This window comes from Colius striatus, chromosome 2 (assembly GCF_028858725.1).
Source record: "Colius striatus isolate bColStr4 chromosome 2, bColStr4.1.hap1, whole genome shotgun sequence".
NCBI classification, from domain to species: domain Eukaryota; kingdom Metazoa; phylum Chordata; class Aves; order Coliiformes; family Coliidae; genus Colius; species Colius striatus.
In genome coordinates, this window is record NC_084760.1 from 64,766,709 (window position 1) to 64,780,542 (window position 13,834).

Consider the following 13,834-nt stretch of genomic DNA (forward strand, 5'->3'; position numbering starts at 1 on the left):
ACGTGCCCTCATGACCAAGAAGGCCAATGACACTTTGGCATGCAGGAAGAACAGTGTGTCCAGCAGGTCGAGGTAGGTTCTCCTCTCCATCTACTCTGCCCTGGTGAGGCCTCATCTGGAGTCCTGTGTCCAATTCTGGGCTCTTCAGTACAAGAGGGACAGAGAAGTGCAGGGCCACCAAGATGATCAGAGGACTGGAGCATCTTCCTTATGAGGAAAGGCTGCAGGACCTGGGGCTTTTCCTCTAGAGAAGAGGAGACTGAGGGGGGATCTCATTAATATTTACAAATATGTAAATCATGGATGTCAGGAGGTTAGGGCATCACTTTTTTCTGTTGTCTCAGGTGACAGGACAAGGGGCAATGGACATAAGCTGGAACACAAAAAGTTCCACTTAAGGAAAAACTTCCTTCCTGTTCAGGTGAGGGAGCCCTGGCACAGGCTGCCCAGGGAGAGTGTGGAGTCTCCTTCCCTGGAGGTTTTCAAAACTTGCCTGGACACGTTCCTATGTGAACTGATCTAGATCGACCTGCTTTAGCAGGACAGTTGGGCTAGATAATTTCTAGAGGTCCTTTCCAACCCCTACCATTCTGTGTTCCTGTGACTCTGTGAATCTGTACCCTCCAATTTCAGCCAAGTGACGCCAGTTTACAACTACAGGTGTTAAGAAAGGTTGTAAAGAAAGGGCAAACTTTCTCATGACCATGATGTCTCTACCCATCCTCGTTCCAGTGTCACCTCCTCTTTTGGGCTCAGTCCCCATCTTTGCTACTCCCACAGCCCTTTTTCTGGTATCAGCAGAGGCTCCACTCCCCACCTAAGATGCTGAAGAGTGATGACACTGTTCCTGTACAATCTACCCCAAACCATAACTCTAAATGCATCTTCCAATTCTACTCACTTATTTATAGGCCTCTGCACAGAGACATATTATTCTTTCAAAAATATTACAGGAAAATGCTGGAAGTGATTGTCATAAAAAACCCTCCATCATCACTTCATTAAAAATTAAAAAAAAGAAAGCATTAGTGCTGTCCTGCCAGTTGGGAGTGGGGGTGTGTCTCATATCATTAAATTGAGAAGGGCAGCAATGGAAAGCCTTTTTAGATTGGTGTTTCCATTCTTTCCTCTTTTGCTTAGTTCAAAAGTCCTGCATAATTAATACTGTAGTACTTAATAAATGCTTATGAACCTACTACTTCTCTGTTCTTTCCATTTAATTAGGTGATTGACTTCAGGCATACTATAAATTATAATGACAATTTAATTACTTTTTTAATGTGCACATTTAAAAGATTTATAAACAGGAATAGAGTAGTACAGTGCACCGAAATACCATGAGAACAGCACAAAGTATTCCCATCTAAAGTATCTCTCCAGTGTCTGAGCACCTACAATGACTACGAGTTCTGGTATTGCTAGTATAAAACCATAGAGCATTGTGTATTTCCATCTAAACACCCATGTACAGTCCTTTCAACTTTTTCTTCTAGTACTTGCGTATCTCACGCAGCTTCACAGCAGGAATCTAAAGCAGTTGCCAGGAGAAGTCAGACTACAGACTTTAGCATCTCTTAGGTAAAGTGTTAGTAAAAAGTGGGAAACTCTTTTCCTTCTTCTAAACAAATTGTAAAACTTCTGCCTAATTTCATCATAAATTGTTTTCATTGTTAAAATTTGCAGGGAGTCAAAATCTCCCACTGTGTTCCAGCTGGCATAGGCAAATTGTCAAAGACCACGGATTTCATCATCTCATCAACAGATCCTTCCTAGTCAGGAGACAGAAATGTCTGCCCGAGAATACTGCACATCATCAGCACCACATAGTGCCACAATCAAAGTTAGCTCTTCTGATATTTTGTTATGCTATCTAGGACTCATTTCCCTATCACGAGTAAACTATAACTAAATTCACAAAGCTAAGAGAACTGCACATCAATTACAAATCACATAAGAATAGGCCCCTGATTTACACTTCAAACCCATGCTCAATGAAGTACAATTGATAAACTAAAAATAACCTTTTAAAATGTAAATACTTTAAGATACTTAGAGAAGAGTCAACCTACCCAAATGTGCAGACATTTCCAACCCTTGGCTGGTCACTGAAAACAAAGAAATCATCACTACTTTCTGCAAGTTACCTATCATCACCATTGAGAGATGACAGCATTTGTTTTTATATCACATTGTATGCTATATTGGCAAAACCTTCCCATGAAAAAAAGTCATTAAAATTTGGGCTGGAGGAGATGCTTTTCCAGACGGGAGCTGAATTTGGTGCTACTATTCCTGTCTGGTAATTTACCAGTATAAAGTATAACTGTACATTCTTGGCATACTTATGGGGGATGCTGGCATCTCTGTAACCAGAATTGCTTTCAGAGAGGGGAAAAAGGAAAAAAAAAAAAGACTGGGCAATTCACAGTATGATAGAAAAATGATGGGCAATTCACTGTTTTAAGCATCATCTATCAAGAGTGTTGAATAGCCAAAAGGGAAATAAATTTAAATATACTGCCAAAGCACAGTGCTGTGATAAATGTCTCTGGTTTTCCTTTTTAATGCAGAGGAAAAAAAAATCCCAGACGTTCGTCTCATTCACACCCAGCAAAGCTGAGTGGAAAGCAGGTCCATCCTATAGCTTCCTCATAGGTCTGTCCACCTCAGCCAGCAGAGAGCAGGGCCAGAAAAGGTACAGGAAAAAGAGAAAACACCATAAGGGTGAGTGGCACAGTGAATCAGGGAGCCACTTTGTCTGCAGCTTCCGTTCTCGGAGGAGCCGCGTGGGGTTGAAACAATGGCTCTCCTATGGAGCTGCATCTCATCTACCTCATCTACAGCCAGTGATGGATAATGGTTCAAGAGGGCAGCAGACTTTGGGTGTGCAACCCTTAAATAGTTTATCAAAGATGGCAAAAGGCCATGTACTACAATAACACAGTAAATACTTCCTTTTGCTGTAGAGCAGACAAATTCCTTCCTCTGCTGGCTAAATCTGAAGCTTTTGGTTCACAGCTCAGAGTATGTGTGAGTTCTATATTCGCAAAACATACACATAAAAAACTCGTGTTTTTATTCCTGAGACCATTCAACTGTAAACGTTCTCACAGAAGTGAAAAGTCAGTCCTATCTGTGCTGAAATCCTATGCAGTCATAAATATGTAATTCTAGAGATTTATGGGTTTATAGACAATAAAAGAAGTCATGTTCCACTCATTTTAGAAATTAAAACTGCACAGTAAGAATTGAAAAAATTTGTACAACTGTGTAACTCATCTCTACTTTTCATTTTGAAAGACTTTCCTCAAGGAGAAACATACTGATTTGATAGAAGTTAAAAGCTACATAAAAAAATAGAAACTTTGTCCTTGGTTTAAGCTAAGATTAATAAAAGTAATAGGATTTGTGATATAACAAGATACTTCAATACTGACAGTTTACCAGTACTGTTGTGCTACCCAGTGAATTTCAATTTAACAAGACATATGAGATGAGTTGGAATACCTTCACGCCATCAAAGTACCTTTATGTAAAGTAAAACTGACGCAACGTTTAAATGTTCTGAAATAAGATATCTTACTGTATAAGAGCTGTCAAGGGTTTGTCCCAGTTTAGAACAAAGGTAAAGTATTTCAGAACTTTCTGCTGTTTAAATGTTCTTCCAACCAGTTTTGTCTTCTGTTCCTATTTAGCTGCTTCTCTCTCTATTTAATTCCCTAGCTATCTTTAAAACTTGATCTAACTGCTCTGAATTTCACAACATAACACTCTGATAGGACAGAAAGCTGTGGCCTCATGTCTGGTTTCTAAAGGCAGTGGCCGATAAGAATCTGAAGAAATCTCCAAATCAGCTGTGACCATTTCAGCTCCCTTATCAGCTGACTAGACCACCAGCAACAGAACACCACTTAGCTGCCCATCCACACAGCTCCAGAAGCCAAGGCAACACCGTAATAATGGAATCACTGATTAATGACAACAGTATCTAATACTGGTTCACAGCTTTGCCACTTTGGAGACTCTGAGGAGTCTGTTCACATCAAAGAACTGAAGTGACTGGCCTGGGTTTTCCAGCAGCAGGCAGTGAGCTGTGCTGTCCCACCAAACATGTTGCAGCAATGTGGGAAACCTGCATCTTCCACTTCCGGGTGCATTAAGGCAGAAGAAACAGGTGGTTTCCTCCCAAAGATCTTACAGCATTTTATGTTGCACCAACGGATTTGCATAGCTTCAGTCAAATGATGTGTTACAAATCTCACCACAGATTTTGAACTTAAACAATTCAGACCTGAGCAAAATAAATGGTGCTTATGTTCATAAAATGGAATGTCTCGGAGTGGAGCTATCTCAACTTTCTTATAGCCCTTCTGAACAGATTGCAAACAGGTCTGTCGTCTCTAACTCAAATGAGAGTGAATTTCAGACTGAAAATAAGTTATTCTAATTAATAGTCATAATGTGCACTGAAAAGCTTCTAAAGCAATAAAAGCTTTTTGCACAGCCTCTGTCACCTGGGAAGCAAATCTGCACACAGGTAACAAACCCCTTGAGTATTTTCACGCCTTTTTCAGAGTGTGAAGCTAAGCTTAGCAACAAACTGCCTTGTGTTTTTAATGCGTTTTCCATCTGAACTGAGAGGCACCTGAGGAGCCATGGTGATGCCCCAGAGAAAAACATTTTGAATATAACTTTTCTGCTACACCCACCTTCACCTTGTGGCCAAGCACTCTGCTCCGCTTTAATCATCCAGGTAAGGAGAAGCTGACAGCTGAGGGAGGGAAGAGACTGGGAGCCATATGGAGTCAGAGTCAGTGTTCGGCATGTATTTGTGAATAGACACAAATGAGATAAATGCTGGCATGCATAAATTCATATTTTATCGATATCTATTCTGGTACTCACTGTCAGAGTAATTTATTCAAAAGAGGCTTTTAAAGGCAAAAGCTGGTTTAAAGAAAAACCCAAATTCTTAAAGAGACACACCCCAATCCTGACTTACCCCTTGCCACAGCAAGTCCAGGATACCAATGGTGTGAAGCAGGAGGCAGAAGCCATCTATCTGGGCTTACCTCCCAAAGCCAAAGGGGAATTGGTGCAAATAATCAGGAACCCAAGAGAGAGTTTCTCCAGGCCACTGCCCAAAAGCAGTCCCACAGGAGCAAGGCCACTTTAGCAGTGGTGATCGACCAGCTCAGTGAACAGAAGGGCTGAGGGTCCACGTCTGAGCTGTTCACTCAGGCAAGCGGAGCTAATGGTTTTGCATGCAGTATCTTGTAATGACAAAGGCTATTAGAATTACTAGCATTCAGAGTTTTTTTCTGCCTGTAGGTGTTGCATCTACGAATGTACAGTTTCACTTCTCAGATTTATTCAAATTATCTGGCCCTCATGGGTCCGTGAACTGAGCTGCAAATCTCAACGTGGAAGGGGATTTATGAAAAGACTGCTGGCGCACCTGACCATGACAAAATGCTAAAATAAAAATGTAATGAAACACACTGAAGAGTTCTGAACGCCAGATGATGTTTGGTCCGGATCCAGTGGACATTTTGATTTCCACTGACTCCCCTATCAGAACTGTTATCTCCCCAAACCATGATCTAAGGCCACCACACAACAAGAGCCGGAGGTCAGGGTACCAGAAGTATCTATGAGAGTCACTTATTCCATTAGCCAGAAATCAAAAATTACAAGAGCCACTTCAAATGCTACCAGATGCAAAAACTCATCACTTTCTTCCAGAGGAACGCAAAAGACCTTTTTTGTAAGTATTGATCAGAACATATGGTGTGTCGGAAAACTTCTGGACTCTCCTCATGGCTCTTATAGCTGTGTCTGGACTCAGGCAAATGGTTTTATTTTCTATGCTTTTTTAAAATAGTAATTAAAAACCATACCCACCTCACAGAACAGAGGCTTCATCAATGTTTCTAACTCACTCTCAGCTTCTTAAGTTGACAGTCCTGCAAAAGCGCATAGTATCGTTATTTAGATTCGAATTCCTTTAAAAATTATCTTGTCTGTTTCTTAGGGTTTTTGCCTGACAGGAACAATTGCAGATGCAAAATCAGCATCTCTGCCTGGAGGCTGGTCTTGGGCTCCTGTCTGACACATATGTGTGCATCACATTCCTACATCTTCCACATTACACATTACAAGTCTATGAAAAAGTCAGTAGGACACAGGCCAAAAAATACACAAATAAATCTGAATGCAGAACAAACAAAAGTGTGTATTTTTAAGATCAAAACTCTTTCTGAAGAACCTCGTTTCTTCCTGGTCACACAGTCTGGGTGCAACATGTAAGAAACAGCTTTCTGAGGCACTGTGGTGTCTTCTGAATCACTGCCATTACCCAAGAAAACCCCAGGAAGTGGTTTGGATGAGAAGCTGGACCCAACTTGCGTAGGTATCAGCTGATGTGAGAGTACACACAGCACAATGCCCTAACAATAAGCACATTGTGAAACCAGGAATAACCTTCTCTTATCTCCTGCAGTTTGAGAAATCATTTCTAACCCGGTCACTTCAGAGCTTAGGAACAAGTCAGTCAGTTAATTATTCACTGTGCGCTTCATAATTAATCTCCATTTCACGCCAAATCTTTGTATGCCCATAATAACGTGAAGATCTCCGGTGAGGGAAACAACAGCACGAGATTTCGGACCAACTTCTTCAAAGCAATTTGCTTTTCCATAAACAGTTATTATTAAACAAGGACAAAGCAAGAAACCAGACAGTCCGGTAAATCTCTGTAAACCAACTGAAAAGGATGGTGACCTCACAAAATTCTTCAAACTAACGCTCTCCATTTAACTTCAGTGACTCCATCCTGCCCCAGCAGATGCTGGGTTCAAGTAGGTCCTCAAGCAAACACAGTGCTTCCTCTTTAGGGAAAGGTAGTACTTGAAAGCTGCAGCGATTTCAGACCCATGAAAAGAACACATCAATAAAGCACCTCAGCATATATGGAAGCAAGACAACCTAATCGGCAGCCTGGGCACCCCAGAGAGCACTGCCACAAAGGTCAGCTCTATGTTTGCCAGCTGAGCGGAAAGAGGTATGAGGTCAAGCAAGCACAAAGGTTTAGGCCACCAATGATAACACAATCTCTGCAGAAGTTTGTTCTTCCTTATGAACAGGATAGAAGGCAGCACAGGCACAGATGGCAACCATATCAGAAAAGAAGACAAATCTGATAGCCTTAGAGCAAAACTCATGAATCCACATATAGCACACCTACCCTGTACACACCTGAGATGGCCACAGAGCCTTCTGCCTCTCTAGACTTGAATCTGATGAAGCTTCAGGCAAAACAAGCAAAACAAAATACCAACTAGAACACCTACAAATAGGTGCAAGTGATATACACCAAAGGCCACTTGCAGAACTGCCCTTTATTCTATATACTGAATCACAGAATCACAGAATCTTAAATTCCCTTGCCAGAACAGGGTCACCTAAAATAGGTCACACAGGAACTTGTCCAGGTGGGTTTTTGATGTACCTAGAGAAGGAGACCTCAACAACTCACCTGGACAGCCCCTTCCAGTGCTCCTTCACCCTCACAGTGAAGAAGTTTTTCCTTATGTTTCTTTGGAACCTCTTATGTTCCAGCTTGTACCCATTGCCCCTTGACCTGTCACTGGACATCACTGAGAACAGCCTGGCTCCATCCTCCTGACACCTGTCCGTTAAGTATTTGTAAACATTAATGAAGTCCCCCCTCATTAATGAAGTCTCCTCTTCTCCAAGCTAGAGAGTCCCAGAATTCATAGAATCTTAGAACCATTTTTGTTGGAAAAGACTTTATAGATCATCAAGTCCACCATTAAGTCAGTCAGAACCACAGAATAGCTGAAAGCAGGATATAACAGGAAGATGTTGGTGATACCAGACCACTGGTAGTGCAACAGAAGGAAGCACACAAACTAATTTAGAAAGGCACGCGGACTACAAACATTTCAGAATCAAAGAAGGTAACTCAAATACATGCATATATTTCCAAGCATCAGAACAACGTAACAGTATATTAACTTTAAGTCGGAGAAGAAAGCGATCGCTTCTCCATTAAGATGACGCTTCTAATCCATGTAGCACAGATGAGGTAAAAACGACCTCCCACAATGCCAAGGCTTGTTACATTGACTTTTTTTCTCTTCACACATTTTCAAACCCTCATTCCCCTTCCATAATGCCTGATATTTATGTGCCTGATAGTTGTGTTTGGTTTAAAATAATGGCCGTGAGGTGAAAGTAACTTGCCCCTCTGACCCTGAGTGTAATTGTACAAGCGTCTGTGCAGTAATAACCCATCGTACACATAAAGTGACATTTCTCTAATCGGTATTTGCTGAATGCAAGGGCACCCTCTGCAAACAGTGGCTTTTTTTATTGGCAATCTCTTTAACTATCTTGCTCTTCCAACACAGAAGCTCCTTTCTGTCATTAGAGAAGAACAAACCGCTCCTCACCACAGTCGCAGTAATGCTATGTATTTCACATTATGTATCAGTGAATACTATTAAAGATTAGCCTTAAAGAACAGAGTAATATTAGCAGCTGTCCTGGGAATTTTTTACAAAAATGGGAACAATTCTGACCTTTGAGTCCACGTTCCAGTGCCTTTCAATACATATGCTTCAGAACAAAAGTTCAAGCTGTGTCTCATTTCAGTTTGTCGCATCTCGTTGCATGTAAATATGAGGACTGAAATCTGATAGAAGCTAAGAGGGTGCTGCTTTCCCTTGCTTTCAGTTCTGCTATGTATACTGATGTATACTGTATGTATACTGTATACTGAAACACCCTTGGCAGCGTGTTTCTCAGCTTCCTATGGTTTTGTCCTTCCTTGGTTGCTGCTTTGAGTTCCTACCCAGCTATCTCCAAGAGCTCTCCTGTTCGTTGCCACATTACAGAAAAAACTCAAAAACTGCTTAGGAAACATTGAAATATCTGCTGTCTCTTGGCAGTGGTTAATCCTTGCAGTAAATGCTACTTAGCCAATAGAATGCCCACCGTGGAGATGTCATGCATCATCTCATGAGGCAGGAAAGAACACACAATGCTTTATAACATACCCTTGACTTTCCATTTCTACTATATAAGCATCTTGTTATCAGTCTTTATAGGGAGGGAAAATGGGAAAGGAAATTCCTGGAAGATATTACAATTGTCAAGCAAGCTTTTGGTATCTTTTAAACAGTTGAAGCATTAATTTTTTGGCGGCACTGTCAAAAGCTTATGAGGGCTTCCTGGCTGCAGTGGAAGAAATAGTACATTTAGTTCAACTACAAGCTGTACTTTTTAAAAAATCCATATGAAAACAGACTAATTATTCATTTTGCTGTTAATACATGGTTTTGCCCTGTAGTTTCAATAATATTTTTTGTAAGGTCTTGTGGTCTCAAGAAAGAACTGCAACTTAGAGCAAATGTTTTAATAGACTCTTGTTTATATGAGTCAAACCAGAACAAACAAAATAAAGCTACAAATGACATTTTTATAGGAAGTCAAGAAAAAGATTCATGTGTCTGAATATTTTAGCTACAGTATAGCAGGCATGATTATTATTTCCTGTAAAGCCAAATTTTAGCTTTAAAGAATTGGAAGAAGCCTACTCTGGGAATAGAGCATGGATATGACTCAGGCCTCTGAAGAGAAGCCAGATATAAATACCATACAATTTAAATGCAAAACTCCCATCAAGTATTCTGTGAATTTTACAATGGAGCAAAGGCAAGATACAATCATGAAAAATCTGTTTGAAGTCTTCAAAATACCACCATGTTGGATTTCTACAAATGCCCCCCTTTGTGGTAAAAAGTGCCAAAACCTTTCAGGAAGAAGATCTGCAGTGATACAGGCAAGAAAATTACCTTTTTTGAAAGTAATCATAGAATCCCAGAAATTAGATCATAAAGGAAATGTCCAAAGTCTATTAGATCATCTTGTACCCAAATGAGAAAAATCTATGTAGTCTACTTTACAGTGTTTTGTCCAGGTCACTTTTGAGTTACTCAAACTCATCAGCTCTTCTGGTTTCCATCAGCAGAACAAATCTTCTCCACAATTATTTTTTCCCTGGTAGTTAACCTAAATCTTCTTTTGCTCATTTGCACCATTTGACTCCTTTATATCCCTTTGAGACTGTTGTTTCCTTCTAAGTGATCTTGGCTTTCATGCTTTTACCACTGTGATATCTAATTTAATAGTAACTGAGGTAGAAAATGCTAAACTAAAAAGAACAACTAATCTAGTTTTGCAACCTCCCTCTATAACCAGCAGCAAGTTTCCAGTGGAATGAGACCTGAGTTTTGATCAAGAGTCAAGAGGGTAAAAAATTACCACCATTGGCATTTAAAGACTGGTTGTATTTCATCGGCACATGGCCCTAAGCTTTATGGAGGATGGAGATCTACAAGCAAAGCAACCTCAAAGGCTCTTATTCTCTTTACTCAATGTGATACTCCATTATTTGGTTACACTAAGAAAATTTCTTATTCTTACTTCTCCCTGCATATTAGTGAAGGAGTTTTTAAAGAGTTTTGTGTCTCCCAGTTGTAATAATCCCATTTCTTTCTCATCCCCAAATTACAGGCTTCCAGATTTGGATTTCTGTCTGGTCTTTGTATATGGAAATGGTGTTCCCTGGAGAGGGGGAAGGAGTTTTACACTGCAGATTGATATTGTACCTCCTGAACAAGGGACAGCAGATGTCAGGACCTCACGGACTGACTTTGCATCTCCTCTGTCCCTCCTCAGTCACAAGCAGCATGCAAAGCAATCCCCAAATGTACATTCAATTCATCGCCTACAAGAATAAATAAGTGTACAAGAAGGAATGCTGCAGAAAGTCTGTTCTTGAGCACACTGGAGAAAATAAAATTACCTCCTGATACGGAATTTTGTTTTTAACTTAGATGCTACTATTTCTAATTAGCCAGGTAGCAACTGGCAACCACACTTGAGAAAAAGAAAGGGTGGATGAGTTTCTGGAAACTCAATGCTGAAGGCCTGTCTGCCAAGGGACAACATCATGTCACAAACTACAGACACTTGGCAAACTCCTCAGTAATCTTAAAGTAGCGCCTTGTACTGCACTCTTGTTATTAGCCATCGCAGTATCATGTAAATCCTTCATGACAGTGATATGTTTGAAGTACTGCTGTACTGTCAGGTGTGTTGACATAATCAAGGCTCCTGGGGATGTAAGTGTGTAGCATTTCTTTCTTGTCTCCTTTACATCCAAGCCGATATAAATATCCTGCGAAGGGCCAGGATCTGCCTCGGAAAGACTTCAACTTGGGTTGAAGGGGAGCTTCTTCCCTCGTTGTCTCTCTAGGACAGAGGATTTCTTTACCCAGGATAACCTCGTCTCTTACCCACTCCTACCTCAAGATTCCTGTACAGTTTTGCATCTGAAAATAGGAGGCTGGTAGGGAATGCTCGTGGCTGTGAGCAGATGGACAGGGATTCTGCACTGAGTCACTGGCAGCACACCACTTGTTGAGCTGTTTGAGGTCCTGTAGGAAAAATGCTCACTTTCTGTCACTAAAGAGAAATACTGCCAGGAGCAAAAAACCCTGTCAGAATTACTGCATGCTGTGTATGCAGTACACAAAACAGGAGACAAAGAAAAGACTTTGCCACAGTTTACAGGAGTTAGTGCTGGGCTACTGACATAAAGGAAGCACCTTCCAGTCTGCCACAGTACACAAGCTTCACTTGCAATATCTTCCTTCCTTCTTCTTCCCCATGTGCAAACAAATGGCTGGATTCCTTTCAACTAAGTGGATGCCAGGGTAACATTTAAAAGTCTATTAACCCACTGACAGCCTGTCCTGGATCTCCTGTCTTATGAAAGTCACTGGCCACTTGACTGAGCAAAGGTTTCACAACCAAGGTCATCAGGCAGGGTGCACACAGGAAGAGTTGAAGTGTCATCTGACTCCATTCATTCACATTATTGTATACAATAGTATCAAAAAGATGAAAGGCCCTTCATTTATTGTATCAACTGGATTAAAAAATGAAGCACCACAAAAATGAAATAGCAATACCTTTTTTCACTTTTCCAGCTTTTCTTCACACTGTACTTTCCTTATAATATTTCACTGCACTGCTTTTCCTCTGCTTTGCTCTCTATTACTCCTCTCACTACAAATATCACCAATGTTATGAGTAACTCCTTACTTTTTTTTTCTTCCCTGCAGCAAAACAAAGTCTACTGAGGTGATGGCTAACCCATATTTCCTCAACAACACCTGAAGAAACAAAACACAAAGAAAACCGATGAAACGATCTGAGCCCTTCCTCACACAAGCTGACTAAAGTTTTCTGGTATCTAAGAATAGGTTCAACAACTTCAATGGGACTTTATGGAAATACAAATATCATCTTGAGAGATTCGGAAATACAAATATCATCTTGAATATAAAATGATGATTTTGAACTAACACAATCCAAGAGACATTGTGGGCCATGAAGTAGTGAAATTACTACTTTGCCTCGTATTTCAGAATACATTTACAATGTATAGCTAGATCACAGTAGTAACACATCTCTACTTGCATTAATGATTTTGTTAATGACTGAGCAGCACTGCCTGCTCCATACAGTCCCTCTTCAAACAAAACAGTGCAACAGAAGGGAAGGCCATGGGCAAAGTGAGCTTTGCATCATCTTTGTTGTTTTTCCCACCCCAAAGAGGGCGTCTCTTTGTTCTCAAGAGCATTTAAGCACTCAGAGTACTTACAAAAGTCTTAAATACCCATTCATTGCTACGATCCCCAACATAATATTCAACACTACAGCTACGATCCCCAACATAATATTCAACACTACAGCAACTGTACAGAGCATGCAGATTTAACAGGCAGGAGAGAAATGAATTGTATTTAAACTTTAAAAAAATTTTCAAAATGAAGCCTCTGGTATTCCTGTGTCAGAGTCAGTCTCCACTTTTGCCTCCCAAGTATAGTAATTACAGTCCTGTGCCCACCGGGAATTAGCTGCACGATGAAACACCAACACATTTCACTGGAGGAGGGAGAGGTTTGACAGTGAAGTTATTACAAGATGCAGGATTGGATGCTTTGACTTTCAGTGAATATGCAGTAGCATTCCTTGCTCACAACACCTAAGTATTTTAACTTCAAGGATGAAATATCTGGTTAGCTGTTGTCTGAGTCAACTGACAAGACTTTAAAGGTGGCTGCTGAATAGGTGAAGGCTCTTCCAGAAAAACAAGGTGTTACTGCCATCATCATTTCTCAATTCAAGCTGTTGAACTTGGCGCCTGCACTTAGTCACTGAAGTCAACAGGGTGTAGGCATATGGACTCCGGCGTCCACCTGGTGTGACTTCACTGCAGGGTCATCACTTAAATTAGTTTGCCCCCAATGTGACACTTCTGCCACAGCACACAGGGAGGCACCTACATGCACTACCACATGTCAGTTTGGACTTCATCCCTCTGTCTTGCAGACATCCCCAGTGCCAAGCATCAGGAAATGGCAGGCAACTTGCCAACACTTATTCCTCGCAAATGATGACTCTTTCTGAAATGTTTTGAAAGCTTGGAGAGTCTTTCTATAAAGTTGGTGATGCTGAGCTTTTGCACGAACACCATAAATGAAAGCTACACTGAAATACCATCATTACCTTCAAATACAATAATCCTAAAAGTGGAGGAAAAGGAGGTCAATATTAGTCAAAAGTTATTAATGTGTAGCTGGGCATAATGATTCCTAGAAAGCTGTGGCAAATATAGCAACATTAACCAGTTAGCAAGCTTTACATTTTCTAGGCTCAGTACCCCAGGAAAATT

General features: G+C 40.7%; 1 protein-coding gene across 9 annotated transcripts in view; it reads right to left on the bottom strand.

Annotated features, from left to right (window-relative positions):
• The window catches only part of HIVEP2 (HIVEP zinc finger 2), a 142,053-nt gene that overhangs the window by 72,046 nt on the left and 56,173 nt on the right, over positions 1-13,834 (bottom strand). For 7 of the 9 annotated variants that reach the window (XM_061990835.1, XM_061990834.1, XM_061990832.1 and 4 more), the window contains one exon: positions 5,905-5,966. The exons of 1 other annotated variant lie outside the window; for it this stretch is intronic. The gene's annotated coding sequence lies outside the window, so the exon portion shown is untranslated. Of the gene's footprint in view, positions 1-4,709; positions 4,789-5,904; positions 5,967-13,834 lie in introns of all 9 variants that reach the window. One more of the 9 variants, XM_061990831.1, reaches the window with a different exon arrangement.